The 16809-nt window shown below is 47.5% G+C and overlaps 1 protein-coding gene across 2 annotated transcripts in view; it reads right to left on the bottom strand.

The window, feature by feature from the left end:
- ELMOD1 (ELMO domain containing 1) overlaps positions 1-16594 on the bottom strand; it is a 168972-nt gene extending 152378 nt beyond the window's left edge. For both annotated transcript variants that reach the window (XM_068266907.1, XM_068266909.1), the window contains exon 1: positions 16488-16594. The gene's annotated coding sequence lies outside the window, so the exon portion shown is untranslated. The remainder of the gene's footprint in view (positions 1-16487) is intronic.
- Between the last annotated feature and the right edge of the window lie 215 nt (positions 16595-16809).

Below are 16809 nucleotides of genomic sequence, written 5' to 3'. Positions count from 1 at the left end.
TACAGCGCTATGTAAGATGTCAGTGCTATATAAGAACTAAATAATAATAATTAAAAAATTATGTGCAGCCACCTCAGGCCACCCACTCTGCTCCTCCCCCCTAAGGATGGTTTCACACTGCAAACTGACGGTGCGGTGGCCGCACCACACCGCCAGAAACAGGCCTTCGGAGAATACTGCGTTACTAGGCGGTATTCTCCATCTGACCAAGCAGGAAGTGACGCTTACTTCCTGCCAGCCAAGCGATCATGTGTGAGAAAGTGTACTGTAAAAAATACACTTCCGCATTGGAAAGTGTTTAAAAATCCCTGCATCACCATAGACTAACACAACTTCCGGGTTGACGCAGGTCGCCGTAGAAGCCGTGCGGTAACGTAGTTTTAGAGCCGCGTCAGATCAATGACCGCAACGCAGGTAATGTGTTTTCCACCATAGTTCTGCATTGGAGGGCAGTACCAGTGTGTCAATTTTACCACCATCCCAGTGTGAAAGGGCCCTGAGGCAATCTACTAATACTGCTTAGCTGCAGTAATGGCATTCCCAGCAAAATCAGTGCAGGGTTAAAGAGAATCTGTATTGTTAAAATCGCTCAAAAGTAAACATACCAGTGCGTTAGGGGACATCTCCTATTACCCTCTGTCACAATTTCGCCGCTCCTCGCCGCATTAAAAGTGGTTAAAAACAGTTTTAAAAAGTTTGTTTGTAAACAAACAAAATGGCCACCAAAACAGGAAGTAGGTTGATGTACAGTATGTCCACACATAGAAAATACATCCATACACAAGCAGGCTGTATACAGCCTTCCTTTTGAATCTCAAGAGATCATTTGTGTGTTTCTTTCCCCCATGCACTGAAGTTTCAGGCTGCTCTTTTCTTCCTGCAAACAGCTTTGCCCTTGTTTGTAATTCCTCAGTATGTGAAAGCCCAGCCAGCTCAGAGGACGATTTATCCAGCTTGTAAAAGATAAGAGAGAGAAGAGAGAAGCTGCTCTAATCCTAAATAACACACAGGCAGTCTGCATAAAGGGGAGTTCATAGCAGAACCACAACACTGAAGAACTTGGCAGCCTTCCAGACACAGGCCAGACAAGTCTGACAGGAGAAAGATACATTGATTTATTACAGAGACTGTGTTAGTAGAAAGTGCTGCAGTTAGGCCGGGTTTCCACTGCTGCGAATCCAGGCCGATTCCCCGCCCACGAATTTGGATGGATTTCAGCAGCCTATCGAAGTCTATGAGAGCCATCCGAATTCGTGGCCGAGGAAAAATCTGAGGCCCTGCAGCATAATTTCGTCCATAGCTGTCCGAATCCCATAGCCGCGCATAGCACGGCTAGAGGTATTCAGCTGCGAGAGGCAACAGCTGTGCCAGCATCGCGTCTCGCAAGACGCATGCCGCCGCACAAATGGAAACCTAGCCTAAGCCAGAACACATTAGAATAGCTTTTTCAACTTGTAGGATGATAAAAAACAGGATGCAATTTTTGTTACGGAGTCTCTTTAAAGCACCGCTTCATAAAAATATAAGACATCCCCTGAAAATAAGCCCTACCAAATCTTTTGTGACAAAAATTAATGTAAGACACTTACTTATTTTCGGGGAAACATGGGTAATAAAAATACCATGATGGGACCCTGCAGAACATCTATAATGCTCCAAGATCTTTATGTTTTAACTGATCAGTACATCCACTGGGAAAGGAATCTTTGACGATGCATTGGGAATGAGTCTACGGCATCATCATCTGGAGGCAAATGGAGTTTCTGCATTCACAGCAGCGTAGCAGAACCGGGGCCTATGTCAGTAGACATCTGTCAGCAGTATCTGCGGGGACATCTGCAGATGGCTGGCTGGTGGAAGGTGCTTGTCAGATTAAGAATTACTTGCAAAGAATGACAAATGAATTTCAGTTGGTGTCTGCCAGGAGACAGGCAAGGAACCTCGCAGACAAATCACAGCTCGACACTTATTCCAAAACTGCACTTGGTGGATTTACTGGAACTCTGGCTAATCGTGTCAGTGATGAATCTTGGCAATTAGACAGATCAGCTTGAACAATCAGCAAATCATAAGTTGCCCAGAAATGATAGCACTACATGTACACTCGCTGGACTGGGATCGTTATAAAACGAGCGATCACCAGCAGATAGCGGCGAGGACGACGTAGCATGTTTAAATTCAGCGACTGTCTGCTGATCGGTTCATTACCGGAAGCGCTAAAATGAGGACCTGGAATTGCAGAACTAGCCACACCTGAATGCCTTAAACGGAGCAATCGTTTGTTATCATTTGATACAAGCAACTAGCAGCGATGGGCATATCAACGATCCGCCAGGACAGATAGGTCTAGATGGACGATAATCACAGTATTTTACCTTAGTTGGGACACTTCTTTTTAACGATTCTTAGACGACCTTAGTTCACACATAAAAATGTGTCCAGTCCTGTTCGTTTTTGACTGTTGGCATCAGTTTTGTATGTGTTTCTATGGGTGTACTCACACATAAATCTGTACATTTCCGGTCCAGTCCAGTCCTGTAAGTTTTGTATCCGTTTTTGTATGTGTTTTGTTCACACATAAAATGTGTTAAATTTCGGGCCAGTCAGGTAAAACTGATAGAAAACTGATGCAAAACAGAAAGGACAAGACAGGACTGGACCGGAAATGTACAGATTTATGTGTAAACCAATCCACACTGCATCTATGAGTCAGTCAGAGCGGGACACATGCTCTGTCCTCTCCACACACCCCCTTTGCCCATGCTCCCAAATGGATTTTTGCAGCAGCCTTGGCCAAAAGCATTCGGAGCATGCACGGTTCAGATACATGTGTAACCACGGGAGTGGGCAGAGCATAAGGTCTTGTAGAGTCCATGCCTCGATGGGTCAGAGCTGCTTAATGGCACCAGGAGTTCTACACAACACCAGGCAGGCAGATTTCATGTTCTGTCTGACCATGTACGTAATTCAGGTTAGCAATTTGGAAGACATTTTTGCAACAGGTTCCTTTAAAGTGAACCCGTGCTGAAGTTTGGGACAAAAAGGAAATACTTATGTAAGAAGAGAGAAGTCTCTGGATCCCACAGAGGCTTCCCGGGTTTTCCTGGCTCCTGCCACCACTTGCTGGAACTCTCCTTAACATCGGGACTGCGCTCCTCTTCTGGCACAGATGTGGCCTAGCTACTCGCACAGGAGCAGTACGGGAGGGGGGGGGAGGGGCAGCTCCTGATAGAATTTCCAACAAATCCTTGACAGAAATCTTTGGGGGGGATCCGGCAGAGGCAACGGGGGACCAGAGGACGCCATGGGAGTCTCTACAGGATCCTGAGTCTTTCATTTTCTTAAGTATTTCCCTTTGTGACCCGCCCTGCGGATTCGGTACACTTTAATCCCTAAAGTAGTGTAGTCATTGCATCCTATGTGCTCTTTTACAGAATCATCCTATTTGGCTGGAGGGTCTTTTTGCTGGAGTTTTACATGCTTGGATTACTGCAGTTTGCACATCATCTCTGCCCTTTGCCTTGCCTGAACAAATTATCCTCTATGAACATATTCGCTGCTTTATGCTAGTTATTGTATATACTTGATTGCGCAGATTATATCAGTCAGATAATGAATATGAACCCGACAAACCTTTCCCCCTTTATTAGCAAATAATACATGCTAATGAAAGCCACCGAAGAAACTTGAAGTTATTAACCACTTCAGGTTCTGAGGTTTTTAATAGGCCTGAACGATTTTAGGTAAAGATTGAATTGCAAGAATTCTGTCAGAAATTGCGATTTCGATTTGATTCACGATTTTTGATAAACAAAATGGATCAGCACGTCGATGGTGAGTATGAGTAGTCCCAATATAGGTGCCCCAAGTATAGTTTAGCCAGCTTTAGGTGCCCCAGAAAAGGTACCTAGCTATAGGTGCCCTAGTATGGGTAAGCCAGCTATAAGTACACCAGGTTAGTCAGTATAGGTGCTGCAGCACAGGATATAGATAGACAGACTCCTCCTCACCGCCAGCTGTTACCTTCTCTGGCTCCCAGCCCCCTCCTCCAGAAAGTCCCGATCCGCCCCGCCGCATTGCCGTGCTGTCTGCAAGCACAACACACTTTCCCTCCAGCATGACTCTCCCCCCAGCACATGCCACACCTGTCCCCGAGCACGGAGAGGGAGCTGCAGAGGAACCCCGGCAGCATCACGTGATCAGCGCATCTCATGACCAGCAGCGCTGCATCACATGGCCAGAGGCGCTGCTCTCTTCTCTCAGGCCTGACTCTTTTCCCGGCTGTGTGAACGTGGTGATGCGTGGTGATGCGGATTGGGATTTTCTGGCAGAGGGGGCTGTGAGAGGGAGCTCAGAAGGCATATATATATGCAACTGCCATTCACTAAGTGCATTTACTGAAGTGTTCTCCCCAGGCTCTTTTAGCCGGGTGCTCCACCCGGCTAGTTTTGATGGGCACCCAGCTGCCATCGGCTCACCTCCTCCTATACTATAAGCAGGGTTGCGCACAGAAGCACCGGCCCTGCATTTCTCATATTGCCCCACCCGGCTGCTTTTTCATGCCACCCGGCTGGAAAAAAATTCTGGGGAGAACACTGTACTGTAAGTGACAGCAACATAGGAGAAAAGTAATTTATGGCTCATTTTACTCTGGAAAAAATGTACTTCTTATTTGTATATGTTTGCACCTATTTTCAATTTTAAAGTTTTTCGCTGTAGTGCCCCTTTAACCCCCTTGGCGGTATGAAAAATACCGCCAGGGGGAAGCGCAGCAGTTTTTTTTTTAAAATTTTTTTTTTTTAATCATGTAGCGAGCCGAGGGCTCGCTACATGATAGCCGCTGCTCAGCGGCATCCCCCCGCCCGCTTCGATCGCCTTCGGCGATCACCGATCAGGAAATCCCGTTCAAAAAACGGGATTTCCTGGAGGGCTTCCCCCGTCGCCATGGCGACGGGGCGGGATGACGTCACCGACGTCAGCGACGTCGGGACGTCATTGGGAGACCCGATCCACCCCTCGGCGCTGCCTGGCACTGATTGGCCAAGCAGCGCTCGGGGTCTGGGGGGGGCGCGCGCCGCACCGGATAGCGGCGATCGGGCGCGCGGCGGCGGCGATCGGGGTGCTGGCGCAGCTAGCAAAGTGCTAGCTGCGTCCAGCAAAAAAAAAATTATGTAAATCGGCCCAGCAGGGCCTGAGCGGCACCCTCCGGCGGCTTACCCCGTGTCACACACGGGGTTACCGCCAAGGAGGTTAAGGCCAAATATAGGTGATACAAGGGGTTAATTGGTTTGGTAGGGGTTATAAGTTCTTTAAAAAGTATAAAGCACCTATTTTTTGTATTTTTACACTGTCCCTTTAAATGTAATCTTTTTTTCCCCCCCATTTGTAACTTATGTAAATGACTGCTGCTAGCATATTCACCTGCACAAGCGGCGTGGGAGCGTGCACGCGCACGATCGCAGCGGGTTTTAATGCTGGATGCAAGTCTCACCACAAGGAGCCTACAATGTAACTAATTTGGATGTGAGACTTAGGTACGAAAACCTTAGTTGGTTAACCGTCCTGGCGGTCTATTAAAACCGCCAGGGGGCAGCGCAGCAGTTTTTTTAAATTTTATTTTTTTTAAATCATGTAGCGAGCCTAGGGCTCGCTACATGATAGCCACTGTGCAGCGGCATCCCCCAACCCGCTTCGATCGTCCTCCGGCGAATTGCGCTCAGGAAATCCCGTTCAAACAACGGGATTTCCTGGAGGGCTTCCCCCGTCGCCATGGCGATGGGCGGGATGACGTCACCGACGTCGTGGCGTCATCGGGAATCCCGATCCACCCCTCAGCGCTGCCTGCCGTTGATAGGCCAGGCTGCGCAAGGGGTCTAAGGGGGCGGCGCGGCGGATAGCGGCGAATTGGCGCGGAGCGGCGGCGATCGGTGTGCTCACGCAGCTAGCAAAGTGCTAGCTGCGTGCAGCAAAAAAAAAAAAAAATATGCAAATCGGCCTAGCAGGGCCTGAGAAATCCTCCTGCGCGGCTTACCCCGAACTATGTTTGGGGTTACCGCCAGGAAGGTTAACCAAATGCTCAGCAGCCAGAGGAGGCTTCAATCTATTGCTCACAATGCAGACATGGCCTACATGTCAGCTCACGAAGGAGCCAAAATATGAATGTACCAACACTTAAAGTGATAGGGATACAAGGCTGCCATCTTCATTCTCTAATAAACAATGCCAGTTGTGTGACTTCTCCACTGAAGCTCACACAACTGCTATGTTATGGCTCAGTGCCGGTGTTCAAACCAACTCTGCCAAATGACTTTTGTCACATGCTGAGTTCCCATCGTCAAGACAGGAAATACAGAATGCCAATACTGCATGCTCACCAGATACTAATGCTTACGGACATACCTAGTAATGATATCCAGTCATTGGTTGCACCACCCTGATTTCAGGATACTTAGTGTGTCTGCATGGACATAGTTGTCATGCGGACGCGCTTTACGGCTCTTTACGACGAGGAATGCGGAAGAAGAGGACGCTTTGCCCGAGGACGACTGTCAGTCGTCCGAAAACGAAACTTAGCGGCGGAGGGAGACCGGAGGGCACCGAAGGACCGGCGCGGGCACAGGACGGCTGCAGGAGGCTTGGGAAAGCCCCCAGGTAAGTGAATTTATTTTTCCCCGCCAGTTAAGGTTCCCTTTAACCACTTCAGGACTATAGGCTTACACCCCCCTTAGTGACCAGGCAATTTTTTACAATTCAGGGCACTGCAGCTTTAAGGGCTAGCTGCAGGGCCGTAGATCTCAGCACACAAGTGATCCCTCCCCCCTTTTCTGCCCACCAAAATAGTTTTCTGTTGGTGGGCCCTGATTGCTGCTGCCTTGTTTATTTATTTTTTTACTTATTTGTTGTTTTTAATACATTTCATTATTTATTTCCTGCCCCCGCCAGCCAATGACAGCAATCGGCTGTCATAGGCATCAGCCTATGAGAGCCGATCGCTCTTGTGCCTCCCTAGGGGCCAGCCGAGTGACATTGCTATCCCCAGTACAGCGCTGCCGTAGATCGCAGCACTGTACAATGTAAATAGGCGGCAGTCTCCTAGCTGCGATCGCCGCTGGTAAGCTGATGATGGAGCAGCGCGCGCGATCCCCTGCAATCTCCGCCCCCAGGACTTAATGCCAATTGGCGTGAGGCAGTCTTTAGGTAGTTAAGCAGTAGACCAGCATTCCAACGTTGGTACTTTCTTGTTTGACATTCATTATGACTAGGCTCTTCAATTCTATCTCAGCTTTAGACTGAAAAAACAGGTTTCGGGGCTATCATCATTCATTTCTCAGTGCTTGGTTCTACAGAATAAAACATTGGGTCAGCACTGGCCTTCTCCAGCAGGCTTTATCTACTAACTGTCACTGTGTCTCTTCCATTAGATCTTGATCTTCAATGGCCACCATGAATATTTACCGTTTTAGCACGTCTTTAGCTCTCGCTCTCAAGCCAAGTGGTCATGAACTGTTTTGGCTGTACTGAGCATTTTCCTGTACGCAGAGGAATCTATCATAATAAAAGCCAGATGCCATAATAAAGGCAGCTCGTAACAGGCGTCGGAGCGCCTGACAGGCACCCGGGTCATGTAAGGTTGTGATAAGTGAAGGTATGTCTGATTTCACTACAGATGAAAGACAGAACTTACTGGCCTGAATGCTAACCTAGCTGGAGAAGTGACAGGAGGCTCTGACATCTCTGCCTGCTACGGGAAACGTACTGAGCAAAAATAAGCCCGTTTTCTCTTGTTATTTTAAAGCGGACCTGAACTCAGAAGTTCCTGTCTGCTCTAAAAGATAAGCAACAGCATAATAATCCTTAGGCCGGGTTCAGACTGCAGATTGGCGGTGGCAGTGCGGTGCGGGTGGGGGGGATGGGGGACTTGGGTGGTGCGCACCGCCAAAACCAGGCCTTCGATGCGGTAATCCCCTCCTGGCCGAGATGCAAACAGGAAGTGACGCTCGTTTGTGGACACTTCCTGTTTCAGATATATGAAAGTTCATGGAAGCGTATTGTAAAATACGGTTCCACGCATTTTCACCGCCACCCTTTTTTAAATCTCTGCGTCGCCATAGACCTTCAGGACTTCCGGTCCGACGCATATTGCCGCAGGAGCCGCACAGCAACGTAAGTTTGTCCACCTGTTAGATAGGGCACTTCCAGCACAGCATACCACAACGTGGGTAGTATGAACCACCCCATAGACTTCGGTAAATTTACCGCACTGCCCCAGTGTAAAAGGGTCCTTAAAGGACAACTGAAGTGAGAAGACTATGGAAGCTGCCATGTTTATTTCCTTTTAAACAATACCAGTTGCCTGGCAGCCCTGCTGGTCTGTTTGGCTGCAGAAGTGTCTGAATAACACCAGAAACAAGCATGCATCTAATCTGTCAAATCTGACAATAATGTCAGAAACACCTGATCTGCTGCATGCTTGTTCAGGGTCTAGGGCTGAAAGTATTAGAGGCAGAGGATCTGCAGGGCTGCCAGCAGGGCTGTGGAGTCGGAGTCGGAGTCGTGGAGTCGGAGTCGTGGAGTCGGGCATTTTTGGGTGCCTGGAGGTCGGAGTCGGGAAAAAATGCACCGACTCCGACTCCTAATGAATTTGTAACTGTAATTAAAATAGAAAATATGATAAAATGTTCTATTTCTCAGATAATAGTCATTAAAAATAATGTATATATACAGTAAATATACAGTAATAGCTGTGCTTTGTCCACAAAAATGAAATAAACCAATCAAAATTAGTTACTTGTGCTGCTTCAATAAAGCAGTCCCCGTATTTTTAAGGTCAGATATACATATCTGATTGTGACTGTATATATGATGTGTACACAGGAATCTCTTATATATACTAAATAACATCTATGCTGTAAGAATAAAGCCTGATGTGTAGCCGTGTCACTAATAGAGATGGTCAACGAGATGGAAATAATTCTGCATTGATGCTGATTTATGCAAATGTATGCACTCCCTTTGCTGATGAAATCAAATAATTTGATATGTTATTAAAATTTGGTTTGGTGACTACAAATTAAAGCGTAACTGAGACGGATGAAAAGTAAAGTTTTATACATACCTGGGGCTTCCTCCAGCCCCCTTCAGGCTAATCAGTCCCTCGCTGTCCTCCACCACCCGGATCTTCTGCTATGAGTCCTGGTAATTCAGCCAGTCAGCGCTGTCCGGCCGCATGCCGCTCCCACAGCCAGGAACATTCTGCACCTGCGCAATAGTGCTGCACAGGTGTAGTATGCTCCTGGCAGCGGAGTGTGTGCATGCGCACTACGCCTGACTGGCTCAAGTACCTGGACTCATAGCAGAAGATCCAGGTGGTGGAGGTGGACAACGAGGGACTGATTATCCTGAAGGCGGCTGGAGGAAGCCCCAGGTATGTATAAAACTTTAATTTCATCTGTCTCAGGTTTACTTTGTTACACAGTAGTACTATACTCTACATATGCACTCCCCACAGAGCTGCAGGGAATCCACTGAGAATGCTGTGCACATTGAACACAGAGGTGTTGTCTGTTTACAACAGCCTTTCTCAACCTTTCTACTCTGGAGGAACCCTGAAAATAACTTTTTGATCTCAAGGAACCCCTGGAAACAATTTTTTGATCTCGAGGAACCCCTGCATTTGTTTCGCAGGAGGCATGGTCTTTAAAAGTATGTGTAGCTGTTTATTTCACTACTCCCTATTACACTGCCACTTATTATACTGTCTCCTGAGCCCCCAATTTAGTGCTTCTTGTTACAGTACCATCTATTATAGTGTGCTCAATTATACTTCCCCAACAATGGGAAAAATGCCAAGGAACCCCTGCAGAGTACTTGAGGAACCCTGGGGTTCCAGGGAACCCTGGTTGAGAAAGCCTGGTTTACAATCTCCTCATTCCCCTGCAGAGTACCTGCACATCATTCTTACATGTACCCACAGTTACATTGCCTAGGGCCTGATAGATGTTCTTTGTTCCGGTTTGTACCTTTTACAAGTACTCTTACCAAGGACTAGTTTTAGTCTAAAAGGGAATAAATATAGTAGTCTACATATCCTTCTCACTTCAGTTGTCTTGTAAAATTCCTAAGCGTTGGCAGTTAAGAGACGAATTTCATGTTACATACTTTTAATCAACAAAATTGTAATATGCAAATTAGAGGAGTCGGAGTCGTGGAGTCGGAGTCGGTGGAATCCTAACCTGAGGAGTCGGAGTCGGTGGATTTTCGGACCGACTCCACAGCCCTGGCTGCCAGGCAACTGGTACTGCTTAAAAGGAAATAAACATGATGGCAGCCTCCATATACCTCTCTCTTCAGTTGTCCTTTAACCTCCCTGGCGGTTTATTTATTTTGCCAGGGAGGCTGCAATGTGTTTTTTTTTAAATAAAAAAAAAAATATTTCATGCAGCCAACTGAAAGTTGGCTGCATGAAAGCCCACTAGAGGGCGCTCCGGAAGCGTACTTTCGATCGCCTCCGGCAATCGAAAGTAACAAGATAGGCCGCAATGAGCGGCCTATCTTGTTTCGCTTTCCTCGTCGCCATGGCGACGAGCGGAGTGACGTCATGGACGTCAGTCGACGTCCTGACGTCAGAGCCGCCCGATCCAGCCCCTAGCGCCGGCCGGAACTGTTTGTTCCGGCTGCGCTGGGCTCGGGCGGCTGGGGGGACCCTCTTTCGCCGCTGCACGCGGCGGATCGCCGCGGAGCGGCGGCGATCGGGCAGCACACGCGGCTGGCAAAGTGCCAGCTGCGTGTGCTGCTTTTTTCAGAAACAAAATCGGCCCAGCAGGGCCTGAGCGGCGACCTCCGGCGGCATACCCCGAGCTCAGCTCGGGATTACCGCCAAGGAGGTTAATGAAAACCATTTCTCTGTTATAGCTGATAATGCAATAAATCTGCAGTGTGTCTACTTCCTGCTTTCATGAAAGCAGATACAGGGCTAACATTCTGTGCCTACAAATTAGCTGTCTCTGCCAAGGCAGCCAGCTGACAGAGCTGAGAGATCAAATGACATGCACCGAGTTGTGCTCCGGCAGTCGGGAGCGTTCTGTGCCTGGGGACGGGAGCTCAACCAGGGAAGCACACGACTGGCCTGATTACCGGGGGTGATAACGAGTAAACTAAGCAGCCTGGGAGGACAGCGAGGCGGCCCACACACCTCATTGGGCTGGAGGAAGTCCCAGGTAAGTATAAATACACACATTAGATCTAACTCTGGTACAAAGTGAGACAGATTATGGCACATTTCACACACAGTCTCACTCTAAGCAGGTTCTGGTATATCTCTGACTCTATGACCTCCTGTTAGTTCCCCTCTGTTATGGGTCCTGATGATGTCTATGAAGAGAGGAGGGGGAGTAGCTGTAACTGAGCAACAGATGATGCAGGCAGTGCCTATTCCTGAGGACAGTAATAATGATGATCAGACATGGTTTTATAAGCAGGCCCAATCAATTCCACTTCCCCCATGACAGTTCTCTTCACGGATATCAGATTGCCACTTGTTCTGGCTGCTGCTGTAATGACTACACAGATCCTGTCAACATTACAGGTCCGGAAACAAATGGAGAAGATCTAACTGGAGAAACAGATCTGCAGTGTTCTCCCCAGGCTCTTTTAGCCGGGTTCTCCACCCGGCTAGTTTTGGTGAGCACCCGGCTGTTATCAGCTGACCTCTTCCTATGCTGTAAGCAGAGTTGCGAACAGAAGCACTGGCCCTGCACTCTCTCATCTCGCCCCACCCGGCTACTTTTTCATGCCACCAGGCTGGAAAAAAAATTCTGGGGAGAACACTGGATCAGTATCTTAGTTTCTTATCCAATAACTGAGCCTGGAATCAACCTGAATCATGAATAGACCTGACCAGTCGCATGAATCCGCTCCTGGCTTTGTGACAATGGTAGTGGCACTCTGCTCTTACTTTTACTTTACCCGGAGTTCAGCATTAGGGAGGGTTCAGGCGGGCTTTCGGCAGCTGTCGCGGGCCAAATTTTATCATAGTTACATAGTTATTTTGGTTGAAAAAAAGACATACGTCCATCAAGTTCAACCAGTACAAAGTACTACACCAGCCTGCTCCCTCACATATCCCTGTTGATCCAGAGGAAGGCGAAAAAACCCTTACAAGGCATGGTCCAATTAGCTCCAAAAGGGAAAAATTCCTTCCCGACTCCAGATGGCAATCAGATAAAATCCCTGGATCAACATCATTAGGCATAACCTAGTAATTGTCACCATGGATGTCTTTCAACGCAACGAAAGCATCAGGATTTAAGATTTATTGAACAGTTTCAAACTACGTGGCGTAACTATAGAGACCGTGGGGACAGCTCCTCCCCCATCTGCAGAGTAGCGCAGTGGAGCAGTTTAATATTTACCTGCCCCAGCACAGCTTCGGGTCTCCTCTGGGCTACCTGACAGCCAGACGCTGTATGCTGCATACCTCAGGCTCCTGGGGCATGTCACGTAATGGGGAAAATGAGGTATGCAGTTTAGAGTAGGAGACTTCCAGGAAGAACAGAAGAGACACAGCACATCGCTGGAGCAGGTAAAATTTACACCTCTTCGCTGCACTACTCTGCTATGTGTGGTAAATGGAGTTGGGGGGTAAAGTGTTTGTGTGTTTTACCAGCTACATGGGTGGTTGAGTGGTTTGGATCCCCAGAACGGGCCCCATACTAATTTTGTTGGGATGGGGGATGTCTCATGTGTTATTGCTGCAGTCCAGCTCAAACTGACAATTTTTCACTCAGGAGATTCAAGATTCAAGCACTTTATTGTCATTGTGTAGCACACCGAAATTATGAACACAACGAACCACAGTCAGCGGTGTGCTACTCTGGATGGGAAAGCCGTGTGTTGTTGTTCTTTTACTGCTTACAATGATGCATATTTAAAGCTCTTGTGGGCCTTATAAAATGGCAAGGAGGGCCACATTCAGCCTGCGGGCCTTGTATTTGACACCTGTGATTAAGCCAATGTGAAACGCTTCTCTGCAAACAAGCTTAGAAATGTTTGGCATTGGTTCCCATTGTTCGGTCGTCGCATTGAAATCACAGCAAAATCGCTGAATCGCGGAAATAGCGAAATAGAGTCCGATCGGGTCCGCTCTACCTCGCAAGTGCTAGTTGCCTGTGTGTAGTAGAGCAGACCAGATCAAGCTTGGCTATCTCTGCCTGAGCCAGATTGGAAAGTCACTACTGCGCCTGCGCGGGATTGCGGTAGGCAAATATTTACCTTGCCGATGTTCGAGGGCTGCCAGCGCTGGATCCCGGAGGGTGAAGAGGATGGGGGAAGTATCATTAAGATCCAAAGGCTTCCTCCTCCCCAAGTATAAGAGTCAGTTATTTTTCTTGGGCTCTTTCACACCAGAGCCCTTTTTCAGCGTTTTAATGCAAAGTCTATACTGTGCGTTAACCAAAGTACCTTTCACACCCGAGCCGACGCTGCGTTTCGATGTATTTCGGTACGACGCACCCGGGAGCTGTTTCTCGTCGGGAAAATCGGCATTTTCCCGTTGGGTTAATTAATACTACCACCGCTACTCAGCGTGGCACCCCAGATTCCCAACGACACGCCGCAGCCTATTCAATGCGTGCAGGAACCGGCTCCTGCACGCGTTGTCTAATGTGAAAGAGGCCTTATAGATTCTCTTTAGCTGCATTCCCTTAAAAACACAGCGTTTTTCTCCTTAGTGTAAACAAGCCCTCACACTTTGCATTGTAGCTGACATCGTTTAGGGCACTGTAACGCGGTGCGATTTAAAGTCTATGAATAGTTCACACCCCATCAGTTGCGATGCAACGCGTTCCGATGTTACAACATAGAACATGCAGTGCATTGCTAGAAATGCATACGCTGGTGCACACAATGTTAGTCAGTGAAGTTGAATGTTAGTCAGTGACATTGGTCAGAAATTCTAGGAGGCGGAAATTGCGCAGATGAGTTACAACACTGCCTATTTGATGTAGTAGACCAGGGTTAGGATCCTGACTGGAGCAAGTACTTAGGAGTCCTGGGGCAAGACTCCCTTGCGCTTCAGGGTGGCCTACAGAGCATTAGCATTGGTGTTGGAAATTCAGGATCCTGCATTCAGAAACCCGATTTATGCTGAACACCACACTTCAGCACTTGATGCAAAGGACAGCACCACCCATGAGGCGTTCACTCACTTGGAAGGAGGAAGCATGGGAGGCACATAAAGCAAGACATGGATTACAACCCCTTGACCCTGTCCACTAGTTTGGGAGCTGAAACACGATGTTTGGCATAATTCAGGTTCTCAAATGCAGGATCATGAATTCATATCCCTGCCGGGTGAAATTCAACAGAAAGAAATTCAAAAGTCTGAGGCTGGGAGCAACACTTGTCAGTGCAGAAAACCATGAATTGTCTGCATTCTGCTTTTTTGAGTTTTTCTGTGCATTTTCTAATTTTAGTTATAATATATGTGTTTTGGTGCATTTTTTCAATATTCTCTATTTTTCAATGAAGAAAAATAAAGTACCACATTTATTTTATTCCGTATTTTTCGCCCAAAATGGGGAGAAAAAGTCACTGCGTCTTATATTCCAGATCCCCGGCCTACAGGCACCCGTCGATATAAACCGCCGACATGCTGGGGACACCCTTTATTGTCCCCATTTGTCCGATTTCCCCACCCCCATCGTGTCCTCCTCAGCTTCTGCTACACATGGTCAATAAGATGCTAATAATTACAGTTGGCATCAAAATGTAATGCAAACTGTATGCAGCTTGAAAATTAGCCAATTAAATGACCATCCTGTTGGTTTTGATTGGTACAATTCCAAACTGCATACAATTTGCATTTCATTTGCATGCAAGAGAGAATTGTTAGCATCTAATGACCATCGCTAGGACTGGCACGCAAGGGTACATTGAAATGAATAGTGAAACAGTGTATGTACAGGCAGGTTTTCCTATAAATCACTGGCCAGATGGTGCCCTGTGCACATATTTATCAAATAAATGTGTGATGTCCCCCAATGTCACTTTTCACAGCACTATGTAGGTTTAGTTTTAAAAAAAATGTATTTACAATTTAAAAAAAAAAGTATGTCCCTTTCGCGGGGATGTTTTTGTAAACATTTTGGCACTGGTCTAATTTAGGAGACCCAGCAGGAAACCTCATAGGGAACAGATCTCCAATCATAGTTCCCTCTACAGCATGAAGCGTTGTGATTGGCCAAATAATGTGGGCGTAATTTACTACAACCTATATGAAACCTAGCGGTTCGAGAGGGAGCCGTCCACCCAATCACGTTAGCAGAATTTTCCCATGAGGTTTAGTGCTGAGTCTCCTAAACTAGACCAGCACCAGAACATTACGGCACTTCTAAACGTGTCACGGAAAAGGTTTCCAATACATCCCTGTACACTGTAAATGCATGTGAAGGCTTCGGCCATTGTAGATGAAAACAAACAGGTGACTGAATTCTTCTATGCCCTCGCGGCCTGCGAACGCACATTTATTGCAAAAAAACTGTCTGCCCCAAGCAGAAAGCAGAGGATCAACACAACACTCAGGAAAGCAAACAGAGGATCATCACAACACTCGGGAATCCAACATTTTTTAAAGGATTTGAGCCATAAAATCCTCCATTTTCTTCTCATTAAATCAGCCTGTGTTTGCAGACGGCACTTTCCTATTCACATCGCGTACAGCCATCACCAAGGCACATTATTTATTGCTGTGTAACCAAAACAATACCATGAAACGCATCAGCGCTCCACCTCAACAGCAAGGAACCCAAGCCACCAAGGCAGACAGTCAGTCAGCACAATGCAACAAGCAGAGGACATCTCTTGTAGGTAGAGCCAGCATTCTCCCAGGCACTACAACTGTCAGCAGTTTATTTATTAGAGGGTTAAAAAAAAGGAACAACACATTTGACTTTCCTGTTGATTTTTGCTCTGCAGGATTTGGAGATCAGCCTAGGCAAAAATGAAATTCTATTACTGTCATCCAAATTAGATTAGCCCCAACCCCCCCCCCCCCCCCCCCCCCCCCTAAACATCAAAATAAAATAAAAATTAAAGTAGTATTTCAGATCACGTCTCAGAAGATTCCCCATGAATCAAATAACCATTATTATTCTCTACTATTCTAGGGTTATATATAGATTTTTTTCTTAAAATAATGAAATGAATGAAGACAGACAATGGTGGGCACATCAGCACCACTGGGCAGCTTGTGCCAGCTGGGGTTCTTGCACTGGGAGGTTTGGGGTCATTTCTCCCAGTAGCCTCAGTTTAACCCTTGCAGTGGCCAGCAGGCATGTCAGGCAGCTGGTGCATCCTCAGACCACATACATGGCAATGCTGCTGCTGGTCACTATGCCTATACAGAAGACCATGCATCACACACACGCGTCCATGGCATGAATGGGGCGCAGCTCTGCAACAGAGGGGGTACCCCTGGCTGGGGGTCTCACCTGCAGGGAGTGCTGTGGCTGGGCTCCGCTGGCTCAGGGTCCCATGATGAGATCGCGCAGCTATCAATCCCTGCGTCCCCGCTGCCGCTCAGCACTGCACCGGGGGCGCGCTTCCAGCTCCGAGCACAGCACAGGCGCGCTCCCGAGCGCAGCAGCCAATCCGAGCCGGTGCCGATCCACCCACGCCCACTTTCTCACCTTGCTGCCTTATGCAGCAGCAGTCATGCATATGCTTATGTGCCAAAAAAGGATGTTCAGTGCTGGAAGCCGCTGTGTGCATAGCAACAAGAGGAGGGAAGCGGGGCAGGCATGATGGAGGGTG

This window comes from Hyperolius riggenbachi, chromosome 2, assembly GCF_040937935.1.
Source record: "Hyperolius riggenbachi isolate aHypRig1 chromosome 2, aHypRig1.pri, whole genome shotgun sequence".
In the NCBI taxonomy this organism is placed as follows: domain Eukaryota; kingdom Metazoa; phylum Chordata; class Amphibia; order Anura; family Hyperoliidae; genus Hyperolius; species Hyperolius riggenbachi.
This window is presented reverse-complemented; position numbering and strand designations above follow the sequence as displayed.